Genomic DNA, 16867 nt, shown 5'->3' with positions numbered 1-16867 from the left:
GTTCGGGAAGGTTGATACTCAGAAAGTATGCTGATTATAACCATTAGATGAAAAAACAAATCAGTTCGCTAACATCAGCAGCTCTTGTTGCGTCTTGCTCACTGGGGCGCTGCGCCGGTGCCTCGCTGCTGGGGCCGACGGCTCTGGGTGGCTCTGGGCTCTGCTGGGTGGCGTCCCCAGCCCTCGCCCGGCGCCGGCCCTGCGCCGGACCCCAAACCCTTGGAGCGCAGAGCAGTCGTCGAACGTGGCCGGATTTCCTTGCTGCGAGGGCCTTTCTTTCGTCTTTGCAACGACTGCTTTGTGCCCATCCTTCTTGCAGGTTCCCAAGGTGGTGCATTTCCACCTGAACTTTTCGTTTTTAAGTGAGAGAGAACGTTATTAAATAAAAGGAATTTATACACACACACACACACACACACATATAATATATATAAACCATAACATAATACAAATATATGTGCAGATATATGATCTAGTAACAGGAATATAAATATTATATATACTCTAACAATAAAATAACGCAGCTATTTTTGCTCTCCAAGTCTTTGGAGAGTTTTACTAGAATTGGTTGTGGTCGCAGAATCAAAGGAGGGGTAAAGCTGTATGTTTCTCTCCTTTCTGTTCTCCTCTCTCCCAAATGTGGCCACGTTGTCCTCCGAGGAGCTCCCTGTTCTCTCCCCCAGTACAACCTTCTGCCTGGGGTCTGGGATCATCACTGATGTCTGTTTGTCTGTCTCACCAGACCTTTTTGAAATTTAATTTCACTTATCTTTCATCAAAGATCGTCCCATGTAGCCAGCCAAGACTCATACACCCTTCCTTTCTCAAGAGATCTAAGCAGGCATATATGTTTACATTCATGGGACAGAGGGGATGAAATCCAACATTTTCCACTAGGAAACTGCAGCTTTCCAGTCCACATGCGGCACTGTCGTGCGGGATACTGCCCCAGATTTGTACAGTCCTTGCAAAATTGCATTTACTTGCTTCTTTTGTACCTTCCATGAAATCGTAGCCTTCGTATGCTTCTGGTTACCAATTAGAGTTAAGGCAATTTTAAGTGAAGGTGAGCTCAGAATCTATTTGTAAATGATTGCCTCGTTCCACTTGGTACTATAAAAGAGAGATTGGTTGTAAAGTCTGAATATATAAAATAGATGGGTAAAATTGAGACTTCCTTTGCCTTTAGATATTCTGGCTTAGATGGAAAAGTTATTCTTATTAAATTTAAGCTGTTCTGCCTAAAGAATTATTGTTTAGTTCTCAGATGGATCAGTGTCAAGTTTCTCCAGTATTGGCAATAATAAACAATGGAAGATGCAGATAAAATTGCCTGAGTAGCATACCAAATGTTACAGAAACTCTTCTCGGACAGCAGCTGATACATTTTTAATACAAATAAAACATAATTCTTTAGTCTTGTCTCAAACTGATCCCTAAGGTAGAAAGAGTGTGCCAATTATGCATAATTTATATATTTGTTTGAAGTGTTTACCAGGATACTCCATTCACAAAGTTTCTTTTTGCTAATAGGTTGCTGCAAGGCGTGAGAATCACTGAGGGTTCACAGAGTGCAAATAATTGTGCCATATGGTTTTTGTGCAATCAGGGAGGTGGTTACGGCATCATCTTAATTCTGCCGTAGCCTGCGCTGCCGTGGAAAGCAGTGGGCCCAGCCCTCTCCATCCCTAGCCAACTCGCAGAACAGATCTCACTGAAAAAAAACAGTGTATTTTTGCCAGTTTGCGCAAACGCGTGAAAATGTGTGAGGGAGGATGAGGGAGAGGTTGGAAAGAGCGGGCACTGCGCTGCCTTTTCAGTGCCGGCATGGACTGGTGGCCGAAGTGTCCACATAAGCACCACCCCAAGTATTACCGGTAATATGCATGGTTTCTTGCATAATTCCTATATATTACACATAATGCAAGGTGAATATTCAGGAAAATTTGTCTCAGTAATTTAATTATAATCTATCCTGATTTATTCTAAATCCGGTGTTGCAGGTTACTGCCGAAGGGTCAAATTGTTACTGGTTTTTGTCATCTGCAGCTTCTGTGCTGCAGGACAGCTGTGGGAGAAATGATACCTGAACCAGTAGTTTTCTTTATAGTGGTCAAAGAAAGGCAGCAAAAGTAAGTCGGAGTCCAGTCTGGTCCTTTTCTTGATATCTTTTTACAGAGGTAGATGTTAGTGCGTAGGGCTGATGGCTTTACCGATAGCGCTGATGGCGTATCACCCCACAAAATAACTCTACAGCCGAGATGGCAGCTTGCCCAGAGCGTTCCCTGTGTCTGATGGTTTACCTCCCGTGAAACTAAATCAGAAATCTTCACGTTCACAGGACGGAGATGAGGGTGTAAACCTGGGAATCCTCTTACAATGTAATTTTAGTAGCTTTTAGATGCATCTTCTGCATCTGAGGTTCACTGAGAAGCACACTAATCTGGCTCAAGTGGTGAGTCAGAAATGAACTAAATGATCCCAGCCTGGGAAGTGTTAAATCTCCTCCTTTTTTTAAGTGCAGACATGCTTGTATCAGAGAGCTCCTTTAAAAAAAAGAAAGAAAAAAAAGAAAGAAAAGGCAGCACAGAAGGTAGGGTGTGCTTTTGTATGCATTAAGCTATACTGGAAATAGGTGAGAGTCAAGACTGCCAATCAAGATCCTACTCCATGCAGAAAATTAAAATCTGTGTTAAATAAAGATTGCTTTAATCTGTTCACAGCACCTCTGAACAGTGAGTTTTCAGAGGCTTGCGAGATGGAGCAGGATTTTTGCTATGAGCCAACAGTGTTTGCAACTGTTTCACAGCTCGGGGAGGGCTGCGAAGCCAAAGAGAAGCTGCCTGGTTGATACCATCAAAAAAAGTATTTAGCTGCTGATTGTAACCGGATCACTTCTGCGTATCAAAAATGCATTGTAGTGCAGTCATTATCAAGAGTAAAGAGAACTTTCTGAAAGAAGGTGTTGGTTTTGCGGTGTGCTACTGTATCAAATGAAGCCGAACTGTAGATTTGGCAAACTGTTCTTTATGAGCAAAGTAAAATGATGTGCCATATTAGACAGTAGCTGGGTTATTACAGAGCTCAGTCTTGCTCCTGATAAAAATGGATTTTTTCCAGCTTAAAATTCATCTTTACTTGCTGCAAGAATATTGCTGAAACAGATTAACTTTGGATCTCTGTGTACTTTATAGTGTATCACATGTTATTTTAAGGCTGTAAATATGTTAGCTGATCTGTAAGCTTCACTGAAGTTGCTACTTTCTGGGTTTTAGAAGAAATAGGATCAGGTTATTCAGGAATCAGGATGATTGAATTAAATCACCCTTTTTGATACATATTTTCCCTCGGGCTCATGCCAACAGATCGATATTTAAAAGAAGCTCTGGGCTGTGTGGTAAGCGTTGATTAGAAAGCAAAGCTTTGTAACCCTAACAGCAAAGCTAGTATTTCTTTGTGTTTTGTGTGCAATTTTTGTGGCATTATCTGCATTCCTGTGCATTAGAAGCAGCCAACATAAAATTATTTTCTCGCTCCGTTCTCCCCCTGCCTACATAGCCACCTGGCAAACCTTCCTTATCATACCTAGATCCCATAAAAGTATCTAACGTAATTTGAAATAGTCTTGTGTGAAACATGATTAGACTACGTCGGTCATCTTTCACAGATCTTTTCTGCATTTTGTATTCTAAGCTGCTTAGACACATGCTTTCATATCCTGTTTTATTTTGTGGAAGACATGAGCAGACACATAGTTCCCCATCTTGGGTGAACCCCTCATGTTACTTACTCTTCCAAGTGCGTACCAGTCAAATTAAACTTTGGGCTCTTGATTTGGAGTCCTCTGCCCTTGCCAACTCATTACCAGCGATATAGCTAAGCAAACAGTTGCCTTCTGCTGTTCTGCATATCTACAGAGATTTATCATATTTTAGCTAATAGGCTTACCTTCCCTAATAACACAAGGCCCACCCTGCCTTATGGCTAGACTTGTCTTTTCTCATAAGCTGGGCAGAGAATTAAAGACCAAAGTGAAAGCCAGCTTTTAAACCTTTCGAGGTAGATCTGTTTGGTGGTCCCTGTGTTGTGGATGAAGACATCCATCATCTCTGAGTCCAAACTCTCTCATTATCTAGGCGTTCTCCATGCCGCTCCTCAGGAAGGTATCGATGCCTCTCAGCGGACAGATGGTGGTGGGAGAGGGTGGTGATGCCCAGCCAGGTGGCACCGCATCGGTGTGCTGCAGGGCCATATGGGCACTCAGGTTTTAGAGAAACTTTGTCTATGCGTGCAGTACAGCTGGCTGCTACCACACCTGTCTAATAGAGTTGCTGAAAGGCTGTATAAATTCATGCTGAGCTACGGAGATTATCTCTGTCAGCTGTTCTTGTGTCAGTAGCAATTTTTTTTTTAATGCTGCATTTAAGTCATAAGAGCCCAGCCTGTGCTTCCCTCTTAGGAAATATTCCCTTTCTTCCTGTGTTACTACCTGAATTGCAGCTGAAGCATACAACTAGGGGCTTATCCTGAACACTGGAGGATTTTGCTATGCCTCCCTTACCGTACAATCCATGTACTAAAATATTTGCTGCCCCATACCAAACGTAGTGTACACTAAGCCTCAAATGCAGCTGTGTCCTAGCAGTCTGCTGGGGTTATAGGCCAGTCCATGGAGAGCGTGTAGCAGTACAGCATTAAGCTACGTAACGTTCAAGCTGCAGCAGTTTCTGCTGATGGCTCTGGAAGCCCTCTTGTCCTCACAGCAGCTGTCAGTGCAGCGCTCCACGTGTATACGCATTATGGCTGATCTGCAGTTCAAACTATGTCAGGCCTCAGATGCTTTGGGGAGAATTACCTGTGTAACCTAGCGGTGACTGCGCCCCTCTCTGCCAATCTTCTGAGGATCTTCTGAGCACTAGCTTTTAGCTTCCTCCGTACCAGCTCAAGTGTTTGACAGGGGAGTGCCATGGGGAGGCTGCAGGTGATAGTGATTGTGGTGCCATCGTCCATGGTGGTGGACCACGCATCCTGCCGTGTTTTGAGAAGTGGAGGAATTCGTCCAGAAGTGAATAACAAAAGAGCATGTTAATAAGCCCAGGTGGTCCAACTTGACTAGACACCACGTTGGTTATAGAAACCATACCCACAACTCAGGCATGCTAGTTAAATCTGCGGACACCCAGGAGTTAAAGCACCAGGGGTGAACAGAAAGGGTTTAAAAGAAGAAAGGAAGCACCTAAAAATAATGGGCAGGTTCTCTGGCAAGCACCTTCAGAGAGTGTGTGAAAAGAGAGGAGAGATGCAAGAATTCCCTTCCTGAGAGCACTCCTGCTCCCACCTGCAGGAAATTTCTCTATCGCTCTATACAAAGAGCACCTTTTGTTTCAACTGCAGTTTAAGTTTTGCTTTAAATTGTGTTCAGCTGTATTTTATTTCTTCTCTCATATCTTCTCCTGAGATTTTGAGATTCTGGCAATTTTGAAGCTGCATCCTGCGTGGGAGGAGGGCTCCCTGACCAGACCTGGGGCACGACAACCCTGTCTGTGGCTGGGTCATGCTTGACAGCAGCACCAGAAAGCTGTAAGAAGCCTGAGGAGCGGAGGCGAGGAGGGTAGAGCATCCTGAGGAGCTCTGCAGCTTTAAGACCATCACCGACTCGCGGTGATTGAATAGCATCCACTTTGCTGCTGCTGAAATGTAGAACATCTTGAAACAAGCATACATGTCATGTTAGTTTTTGTATTTCTTTGTATTTCAAGAGGAAGAGACTGCTGCCACAAACTGAATGTTTCCCAGGCTTTTAATGCACTTGTATTCTAAGTGCTTTTTTTTCAGCACAATTATTTCCCCATTTTCTCCAAGCACAAACCGTGATACCTGTTGAAATGGCTTTGTAAGGAACTGAGTGAGCTGTTGGGTCATTCTAATGATGAGAAAAACAAACAGCTTGACATCTACTCCTTGCCGTTGTGTGTAGTGTTATGCCAGGTGAGACGGGGGTGGTTTTTGAGCTGTATTTTTGCAGCAGAAACTTTAGTAGTGTAGAAGCAGCCGAGGGGAAAGTTGCAGGCCACCTCCTGCCATTCGTAGTTCAGTGGCTTAAATGAGATTTAGATGAGGACTCCAGGACCAAATCCCAAAGATGCACATTAGGCTGAGCAAGGGCCTAATGGGAGTGGAGGCAAAAAAAAGTCTGCGTGGTCCCTTGGGTAAGTTAGGTGGCCATGATGGCATATGCAAGACAGCTTTTGTTGGTAGAAGTGTGTATGTTTGATCTAATAAAATTACCTCTTTCTTCAAGATCTGTCTTGTTCATAGGCCCTGGGTATTATCCACGATGGAAATGAGAGTTTACATTCCTGGGGTATTGTTTTAGCGCAGTGGCTCTCAAATTGGGGGCCTGGTAGCAAGTCTAGCATCTGTTCGCAGCATCAAACCTTTCTGGTGTTTTGCATTAAGAGTTTGTTGAGGAATGTACATGGTGGCCTTCCACAAATATGAAGACGTGACTGTGCTACCCCAAAGCAATGCTTTAAAGCAAAGAAACTAGGAAGCCTTGGAAGGTGGAGGATTCAGCAGAGACCTCTGCCTGGGTTTTCCTTGCAGGGTTTTGTCTGTAGAGTTTACCTTCGTGGTCTTCAGTGCCATCCTGCGCAGAAAGGAGGGCACAGGGGATGCAGGGGAGACAAGTTGGGCTATGCTACCCCTATGGTGCCTCCTGGTGCCCCTCCGCATCACGCTCACTTGCCAGGGAGACCCCAGCCTTCTGCCCTGTGCCTGTATAGGGGGTCCCAGTGAGGGTGGAAGGGCACAGGGAGCTCCTCAGTGGAGCAAGAAGCGGGAAGAGAGCAGGCAGCAGAGCCGCGCGCACACGAGGGGCGATGGGGACGTGTGGGAGCAGGGTGTCGTTGCGTTGGAGGAGACAGAAGCAGCTCGGCAGTGGGAGGAAGGAGCGAGGTGGAGGTGGCAGGTGGGCGGTGGAGGGGGAGGCGCTGTGAGGAATGAGAGTGCAGGCAGAAGGGGGAAGCTGTGAGGTTTAGTGGGGGCTTTCTGCCTACAGCAGTGAACACCTACAAAGGATATGTCAAAAGGGAAGAATTTGCTCGAAAGAGTACTGTAAATACTAAAATATATCACAGATGGCAGACGTGCCTGTCCTCTTGTGCCAAGAAGCAACTCCTGAACACTGCTGATCTGAAATGGGGTTCTCCTAGTGCAAAGACACCTAGAGGCGAGGAACCCCCCCAGCCCACCGCTACCTCAGACCCCAGAGGTTTCTTATAGCTCCTGTAGGAGTTTCAGTGTAGCCAGATCCTCCCTGCCGGACCTAGAACAGAGGTAGAAGGAACATCCTGCAAACTACATCGGAGTTGGATGCATCAAGAGATAAAAATTCCATCTTACAACAGTGTGTTTGCACTGGCTTTTTAATTTAATTGTGAGCTGAGGTGTGGTTGTCATCGGGGAAGTGACTGTAACTTAATTGACATTTCTGCTTCCTCTGGGGTTGTGACTCATAGATGCCGGCTTGAATCATCTTGCCTTGGCGGGCTGGAGAGAGCCGCCGCCGTCGTGGGGAAACGGGCCGAGGGCAACGCTAGGAGAGGAGAAATGAGAACTTGTGGTGCAGAATGAGTGAACGATGTTGGGGAGCTGAGATGACTCCTCTCCGTTTTAAAGGGTTGGTTGTTGTGGTCTCTCTTGACAAAACTGTTCATGTTGAATGGAAGAGAGGAAGAAGACTGGAAATCTCTGCTGTATCCCAGGCAAGTGTCGCCAGAGCAATTACATTACAAATTCCTGCAAAATGCTGGGGTCCTAGGTGCCTGTCTGAGCTCTTCCCTTCCACCCTTCATGTTCTGCCCAGTGCATTTCACTTTCATTTTTAGCAACCAGACTTCATTACCTTATTTTCAAAAAAAAAAAAAAAAAAATCACATCTTTTTTTCTCAGTTGCTGAACATGTTTTCTACCAAATTCATGCTAGGAGCAAAAGATAATGAAAGCTGACTTCTGTTCTTATTTCACAATTTTGAATTTAGCCTCTGCAAGTGTGTGAAGCTATATATCAAAGAGTAGGTGCCATGTGATGATCTGGCTATAGTGGTTTTGACATTTTTTTCATTACACCATTTTCTTCCCTGCTTAGGTCAAAACAGTTTTTTTCTTTTTCAACCTAAAACTCCCCTAAATTGGGAGGATTGTGGAAACTAAAAACAGGCTCAAGTCCTTTTTTTCTGCCCCCCTCCCCCCCAATATGAGAACAGTTTATAACTGATGGCAGTTTTTATAAAATAGGCTCCATCCCTGATAAAATGTTACCCCCTGGTGTGTCATTTTTCCAGCTGAACTGCTGGTAGGATTGAGAGATCTTGCACACTGCTGCTTAAATAAGTAGACTACATGCTCTACGAAGAAATCATGTTATTTCCTCAAAGGAGAACAAGTAGGCTCAGCGCACCAAAATTGCTTTAAATAAACTTGCAGCTACTCTTTCCTTTTTTTTTTTTTTTTTTTGGCGCAGCTGCGAATGGTACAGTCTATCAATCAAGCTTTCCTGGCTTGGAGAGCCTGCGACTGTTGCTATCTCTCCTCTGTGTCGCAATTACATTTTTGTCTTCTGCTGAGCTTTGTAGCTTAAACGTTCTATTGCTCTTAATCAGAGTGTGCTTTGGGGCTGCAGGTATCTTTTGTTTTTCCTCAGATGTGTGCTTATTAGGATCTTTCAATAATTTGTTAATTTAATGTGCTATTCACTTGCAGTAAATTATCTGTGTTGTGCGTTGGAAGGGCAGGAGTACTGTCATGAGATGAATGCCCTACTAGGCGCCTTATCAACAGAGTGAGTCAAAGTTTATGCAAATGCGTAGCTGACAAAAAGGAAGGAAAGTGCATTGCTGGCTGTTTCTTTTTGGGCTGCTGGTTGCAAATCTTGTGTTGCTGAATGGAGGTAGTGCCCTGGGCGGGGGGGGACGCTGTGAGGTATTACTCAGCCTCATGCACCGATCACGAACACGATACATGATCAATGTTTCTATCAGCTAACAAAGAAACTCAATGTGCATGTACCAAAAATAGTCTGAGCTGAGTTATTAGAGTTATTTCCATGTCGCAGTGCAAAATTCAGGTGCTGAGTTTCATTGCGTTGCAAGTTTTTCTGAGGAAGCCTTTGTGTCCCCTTTGATCTTTTTTACAAGATTAACATTTCAGCGAGCCTGTGGTGTAGAATTGACTGTTTACGCTTCCAGTGTTTTCAAACATCCTTGCTGCACCTAATGAAAATGCAAGTTGCTGATCTGCTCATCCCAGGGTGTCTGTAACTAATTCTCAGCCCAGTGTCAGCAGGTACCAAGCGAGGGCTGGTGGGAGCCAAGGAAGAGAGGAGCTGCGGTCGCATTGGAGTCGGTGACTGCATCGCACTCGCACAGACATGATGGGCAGCCAGGGCACATGACTTTAAACTTGGTTCAATAACTTTTTGGACATTTTGGACATTTTCTTTTTTTTTCTTTTTTTTTTTTTAAAAAAAGAAAGCTTCCTCTTTGGCACAGCTAGTTAATATCTCACTGAGGTACCCTCCAAAAGCTGTGATGAAATATGAAGTTAATACATCACTAGCAAGCTTTCAGTCAGAATGATGTATCATTCAAAGTGGAATTAGCTAGAAGGATCAATGCACACCCATTATTCTATTTAAAATAATCACTGGAAGACTCATTAACTTTTTTTCCCCTTCTTTTCAAACAACATAGTGAATGAGATATCTAGGAACATGCACCTCTGTGACTTCAGTATTTTTTCATTCGCAGCAGGATTATTAACACCTGAAAGACAAAACCCGGATTTAACTAAACAGAATTTTCCTTCAAATCACTGAACCTGAAACCAGTTGCCATAGGCAAAGGCAAACTCAGCATTAACACACGTTTTTTTTTAAACTCAAAGGTCATAGCAGTATCTGTGTGAAATAGTGCATGTGCCAGCATAAGGTTCGGTGTCGCATTTTGCCTAGGTACCTGTTTTTCCTCTCTGATTTTACGCATGAGCAGCAACTTGAAGTATTAAGGGGGCTGTTGCCGTTCCTCGTTTTCCCTTACAAATGTATTTTGCAAGATACTTACTTGGGGCAGTGCATTTATTACACAGCAAATGCTTTCTGTTTCCCAGCTCACCTCTGTGAAGCTGCAGGCTCTTGGCCAGATTTGTCCTTTTGCATCAAGTCTTATGGGAGATGTGCAATTATAGCATATATGGGGAGGATGGAAGGAAACCTCATCTGTGGAGGAAGAGAAATATATCATTCTTGGATCATTTGGTGCTTGTGAAGGTGAAAAACTTAGGGCACCAGATCTAGCTTATCATTGTGTTGGGAGCTCTGTAGGCATTTTCTTGACTACACAGATAAGTCAGTGTGCTGCAGTACTGACCAGTAGCCATCATAGCCTTTAGCTCTGCTGAAAGGGTCCAAACAAATATACCCTACTGTATTTTGAATCCATTCATACCCTTCAGCTCTCCTGAAAAACTCAGAATGAATATTTGCTTCCGTAAACCTTCCATATCTGTTTGTCCACATTCCAGATCCAGCTCTAATCTTTCACTTCCTTTCATATTCAGAAATGGTTCAGATATGAAATATTTATCCTCAATCAGATTTAAGCATGCAGACTTCAAAAAGGAGAGGAGAGAGGGGAGGCAGTGGACATTGCGCAGAGTCACAGAGCACCTGCTGCAAAGCCGAGACGTGTGTCCTTTCCTGCTGCTGCAGACCAGCGCAGGGTTAAAGTATGAGTTTTCAGAAGTGTTAGAGGTAGGAGCTACTTGAGCTGTTAGCTCTGATATAATTTGGCCCCAAAGACACAAATGCGAACAGTTTCACCAGCAATATGCCAAATACTTACCCTTTGCTGGAAAAGTATGTTTCCTTTGAATGCGATTCTCTTGAAATTTTTGAAATCCTGTTGCTATGATGTTAAAAGATATATTAACGTGTGGCAAAACGTTTGCGTTACTGAGGTTCTTTAAATTTCTGTTCTGAAACAGTAAAAATTAAGTCCTTTCCCATAGAGATACAGGACTGGCATCTGTCCAACAGTATTGGACCGATAAGAGAATAAACTGTTTAACCACGTTGATTGTCCTGAAATCCTACAGGACAATTTAATCTCTGTAACCTAGTTAATGTATAATAGGTTTTTTTTTTTTCCGTTGTTATTTGTTTGCACAGAGGTTTCAGAGACGAGCGTTTGGCTGGCGAGCTGTAGATCGTACCACAAACTGAATGGAGCTGCAGTCAGGCACCTGGGGGAATATTACCCCTGACTTTCACCATTGTAATTGAAAGTAGAGTTTGACACATTGGCATCTCTCCGTGTCAGCCATTGTCACCGGCTTCAGCTGCCGCGGTTAAGTAYGTAGTCATTCATCCTTGGCAGACACCGGCCTTTGCAGCGCGAGAGGATGGTCTCTGGATGTTAATGCCACAGCTCTCCAGGAGCAGCTGGCTATATCGAATTCAAGGCATGCAGATTGTCTTGGCCATTTTACTTAGCAGATGGGTAAGGCTTGATAGATTGAAGATTTAGTTTCCAAGTCAAGGGACAAATGTTGCAGTGGGAGAGAAAAGTAAATTATATCACTATTCTGAGGGGAAAGGCTCAGGTAGTGTATCACAAAATTGTTGCCATTCATTTTCCTCTCACTTGCACAAAATGCATGTCATTTTGCCTTTCAATATAGCCAACTATGGCATTCTCCTTGGTTTTGAGATGCTTTGCAGTACTGTCTGTGAGCCCATTTAATGAGCTTGAAAGCAGTTGCTGCAAATTTATGACAGTTTAATAAGTCTAAATGCCAGAATTTTTTTTAGGTGGAAATGAGGGAGAAATTTGTTTTTCATATCACTCAGGATAGACGGTTTTTCTTCTATTCTTTTTTTCCCACACCCTTTTCTTCAATACAGCAGACCTATTTAAGCATATTTTTTAAAAAGGAAAGCTGTTATTATTCACCTGCTTCTAGCAAAGTGACTGTTACCAGTGATCCTTCAAGAGCTTTGTGGTACTGCCCCCAGCCACTGTCGTCTTGGTTGGTGGGAGGAAAACCTGTTTTTTTGGAGAAACTGCCCAGAGGAAAGGGGAACAGGAGAACGGGGGGAGTCTTACCCTCTAGACTGGGCCCTTAGACATAAACCTGATGTAGCTGCGTGGCCCTTCTTGCTGCCTCGGTGTTTATTTGGGGCTTCCCCAGCTGTTTTGTTACTATTTATTGTTTTTCATAGAAAAATCATTAAAAACTCAAATTTGAATACAGTTTGTCCATTAGGGGAGTCAAAAGGTTTTGCCTGGGATTTTTTTTGTTGTGCTTTATAAAACATTTTCCCGTAGGAAGACCAGCCATGATTTGCTTGTATGATCTTAGCATATGGTTTAAATTGTAGCAGGCGATATGACACTTTTCAGTTCTGCTGGTTTTTGTAAAATTCAGAGGCTTCGAGAAGCTCCGGGTTTGTTCTGTAAAATAATCAGATGTGCAGAGAGCTTCTGCTACTTAACGTATAATGAACGGCAGAGAACGTGAACCGATCTTTTAACTCATTAGGCCGTGCTGAGCTCAGTAACGCTGTAGCACCGGGGCTCCCCATAGAGTAAATAACACCTTGCCCTGTAAAGTCTGTCTTTACGTGCTGCGCTGTGATGCTTGCGCTAGCGTGATCTGCGCGGCTATGGTGTTGTCCGTCCTCCTGTCACGCTCCTGCTCCGCATATCCCTGGAACGTTCCTCTTTTGGAATTTAAAGCATTAATAACATCTATACATCAATGCGTTAATAGCGTTTTCCTGGGAAGGTGCCTGACTCCCCGGCCGGCCTGCTGCCCTGGCGGCTCCGAGGGCAGGGCTGTAGGAACAGCCCTTCGGAGCAGGGTGACAGCAGGTTGCGCTGCTGAAAGGTGTTAACACTGCTGTCGATAAGCTCGTGACTGATCAACCTCGCTGCTAACTGAGGCATGAATCAACTCCCGGTCCTGGCAGTCGAAGTGGGAGCTGTAACTAAGTGCAGCCTGTCCAGGGTAAAGGTTTCCACCGTGACTTTGCTTGAAGAACGCCTCCATTTGTGGGGCAGAGTGGGGTCGCTTGGGCATGACCTTTTGCTACGTTGCAAGATGCTTCTTTTATTTGTTGCATTAAAGTCAAGCCCAGATTGAGTGCCTTCAGTAGTGGGTGCACACGCCAAAGGCACTTAGGGCAAGCAAAGAGATTTTGCTTGCTCATATCGCCTTCATCCTGTACTTACGCTACGGTGAGAGCTCTGTTAGCATGCGAACATAATGATATTCCTATGTTTGTTTTTCCCTTGCTCTTAGCATGATAGTTACCTATTTGTTTCTGACAAAGAGGATTACAGGCATCGTTCAATTATAAATGATGCTCTCAAGCATTATTTATCCAGGTTGCTGCAGACCTCTATGGAGTTAGTCAGACTTGAGTGAATGCATCTTCTTCAGGGAGCAACACTGGTGGTGGTGCTTCTGCAAGTATTTTTAGGGCAATTTGAGGATGATGATTTCCCTCTCTTTCATTAATCCTCGCAGCAAAGAGCCCTCTCCTTGTGCTAGAAAAGTCTTCATTCGTGATGTTTCTTCCATGGTAGCCTCTCGAAACAGGAGGGGAAACGCATTGAGGTCTTCTCATGGGGGAAGAAAAGCCTTGCTCAGCTCTCACAGCCGGCTTGCTAGGTGAAGCCGAGGTGTCGCAGGCCGGTTGCAGATGCGTCGGCTTCCTCTAGCTCTGCAGCCGAGGTGTCAGTCTGAAGAATTCATCGCCACTGCCCTTTAGGATGTATTTGTAAGATAAAAAAAATATACTACTATAATACAGATTATATAACAAAACAGAGAAAAACAGTTTGTAGAGGGCTATAACCTCAAGCTTTATGACATAAAATCATAAAGGAGGTCAGAAGGACGCTTAGTTTTCTAGAGATGCTGTCCTTTTTTTTTTTCCTTCCCTTCTTCCCCCCGCTTCTTTTAAGTATCAGCTGTTGTCAGAGACAGGATTCTTGTGCGGGTGAATCTCTGATCTGCACCAGCACAGTAGCTCTAGGCCAGTTAAACCAGAGGCATACAGCAATAGCAATAGGACTTGACATTTTAGGTTTCAGAAACCTTCTCTTGTCTATGAACAGACAGAAAAAGCATACAGACAAGTGCAGAAAAACAGAGAGTAAATTCATGGATGGATTTTTCTTTTTTTTTTTTAAGAACTTGAAAAAAAAAAGATAAAAGTTTTTCTCTGAAGCCAGAACCATTGCACAAAATGAGAAAACTTTGGGGCACTTTTCTTGTGCTCTTGCCAAGATCCTGAAATGGGCATACTGAGATACGGGAAAACAGTGTGAGAGTGTAAAGAGAAAGAAGGAAAACATTTGGAGCGAAAATAAGACTGTATCCCAGTCAGGACTGAACAGAAATCTCCCCAAGTGCTACTTGTTCACATGTGGGTTTTAGAGAAACATGAGATCCCACTCTTGCTGCCCTTGGAGGATATGTGACTACAGATGCACAGCACATTTCTTTCGCTACCTCCAAAGACAGAACATGTCTCTTGATTTCATGGTATTGAAGAACACGACACATTTGCAGAACGCGTTATCAAAACGCTTGCTTAGCTGGATCTAGAAGAGATACAGCACCTCGGTGCATTGAAGGGGCACTGCCAAGGCTGGTAGGTTAAGAATTGATCTACCCTGACAGAAAATCCCAAAAGGAAGGTTTTTAACCTTTATGATTCTTTTCATCTATTTACTTTCTTAAAACTGATTGTAGCTGTCATGAGAAATAAAAACAGAGCTAACAAAATAAAACTCTCCACAACTTGTGGTTAAATTACAACAAATAAAGCGCTGTTCAAGTCCAGTGCAAGTTTTCTTACAGTCATGTACTAAATCGCTAGTAGCTGTTTAATGATTTTTTTTTTAGTGGTATCTATGACTTGGAGAAACSTAAATAAATGGAAAAGATGCAGGAACATGTCCTCAAACAGCTCTGCATTTTTTAAAGTGTTTGCTGTTGATTTGCCAGAAGCCAGGCAGAACCTACAAAGTGGGTCATTGGGCTCAGTGTAGTGTGCTTATTATTTATACAGAGCCCAAAGTGTTCAGAGCACCCCATTGGGCCTATAAAAGTTCATGCTTCAAAGATCTTTCAGCCTTCAGGCCTAATAACAATAATATTGCCAGAAACATCTAAGCTGTATGTATTTCAAAGCTGCTGTTGCCACTTCCATACCTTTATTGCAGAGCTTGCCCTACCTGGTTGCAATTCCTGGACTACTGTGATGAGAAAAAGGATTTTTCGTTTCCGCTTAAAACACCAAAACAACCCTTCCTTTCTTTTTTTTCTCTCTAGAAGAGTGTGAAGATGTAACCTGAGCACAGCACAGTAGTTCAAAGATTAAAAGAGAAATAAACAGAAAAAAAATAGTATTTCAATGCAGTTGGCTTAAAAAGTAGTGAGATTCCTCTATTAATAATGGGGAAGAAGCAAGGCAGGAGGCACGTGCACGTTGTGCCTGTGGGACGTGGGCCGTTGGATTCCAGTTTTCTCCTCTGGTAGGTTGTGTGAGTATTTGTGACTTTTATAGTAGTGCGCCATTTCTGCTCCTGTTTCTTTTTTTGCCCCCTCTTTCCGTAAAAGTTTCTCGGGAAAGGAAAAGGCTTCTGAAGGAGTGTTGTAATTGATGAACAACACAGAAACCAGCACACGTTATCAAGAACCGCGGCTGAGATTACCCTTAACTCAGTCTTATTTTTTCCCCCCTGAATTCCGCAACTTTTAAGATGAAGCGAGGCCGCTAGGCAAACCCAGCAAGTAAGCGGTTGGCTGGAGAAGCCCGCCCAAAAACGGTAGCATCACTTCACTGCGGAAACGGGGTTTTGAATCACGGAGCTTGCAGAAATAGCAGCGAGAGATCACCGACGCGGCRGGGACGGTCTCAGCCGTTGGTTAATCAACGGCGGGCGGCAGGGATCCCGCGGCGGCCAGGCGCGATGGAGCGCTGGCGGCGGGCTCTGCTGTGGCGCTGCTGCTTTTTGGTGGGGATGTCTTAAATAACAGAGCACGTCCATGGAAATTTGTGAGTTATTCCTTCGACAGCTCAGAAGGAGAAAAAGGTTTTTTTWAAAAATAAGAAAAACAAAGAGGCAGTATGGGTTGGAGTTGGTATGAGTTGGCCGGCGTTATGGGTTGGAGTTGGTATGAGTTGGCCGTGTTGCAGGTGAGCGACGCAAGTGCTGGGTTTAATTTGCTGCGCGTGGGGAAGAGGAGGGTTAGGACTTCCCGCAGGACGTCTCTGCGGCCGGTCCCCTCTCGGCTGCGGCCGCCGGCAGACCTGCTCGGCGAGGCCGGCTTTCGGTCTGGCAGGGGGGCAACGGCACCCWCCAAAATCAGGGGCTTCTTCTAGATCTTCTCCCACAGCTCTTCTCCCCTTTCTTGTCCAAACGGCGCTAGATTAAATGTAGTTAAAAATACGACCAGCGAAGAGATGGCGAGGTCGCGTTGCGCTGCGGGCGACGGGGGCCCAGCTGTCCCGATTTCCGTGGCAGCCCCGGGTTTCTCGCGGTGCTGGCTGGGGACGGGCCGTTGCACGGCCCCTTCTCTTTATTGCGGCGCTTCTCCTCGGGGAAGGCCGGAGGGGCTGGGGGAAAATCAGCGCTTTCCTTCCAGGCTTTGMGGCGGTGATACCGCCGCGGAGGTTTTAGCGAATCCTGTTTTAACCGTGCCTGCGGTGTTTTGTCGCGCCGTGAATCTTTGGCGTTTGGTGGAGAGCCAGCGTAAATGTGAGAACTAGGCAGCTTGTTAGATAACCSTG

The 16867-nt window shown here is 44.5% G+C and overlaps 1 protein-coding gene across 1 annotated transcript in view; it reads left to right on the top strand.

The window, feature by feature from the left end:
* The window catches only part of PTPRG (protein tyrosine phosphatase receptor type G), a 342342-nt gene that overhangs the window by 213044 nt on the left and 112431 nt on the right, over window positions 1-16867 (top strand). The window lies entirely within an intron of this gene.

The sequence above is a fragment of the Rhea americana genome, unplaced genomic scaffold (genome assembly GCF_003343005.1).
Source record: "Rhea americana isolate MKP2758 unplaced genomic scaffold, rheAme1 scaffold_16, whole genome shotgun sequence".
Lineage (NCBI taxonomy): Eukaryota > Metazoa > Chordata > Aves > Rheiformes > Rheidae > Rhea > Rhea americana.
The sequence above is the reverse complement of the archived record's forward strand: the minus strand, read 5'-3'. Positions and strand labels throughout refer to the sequence as shown.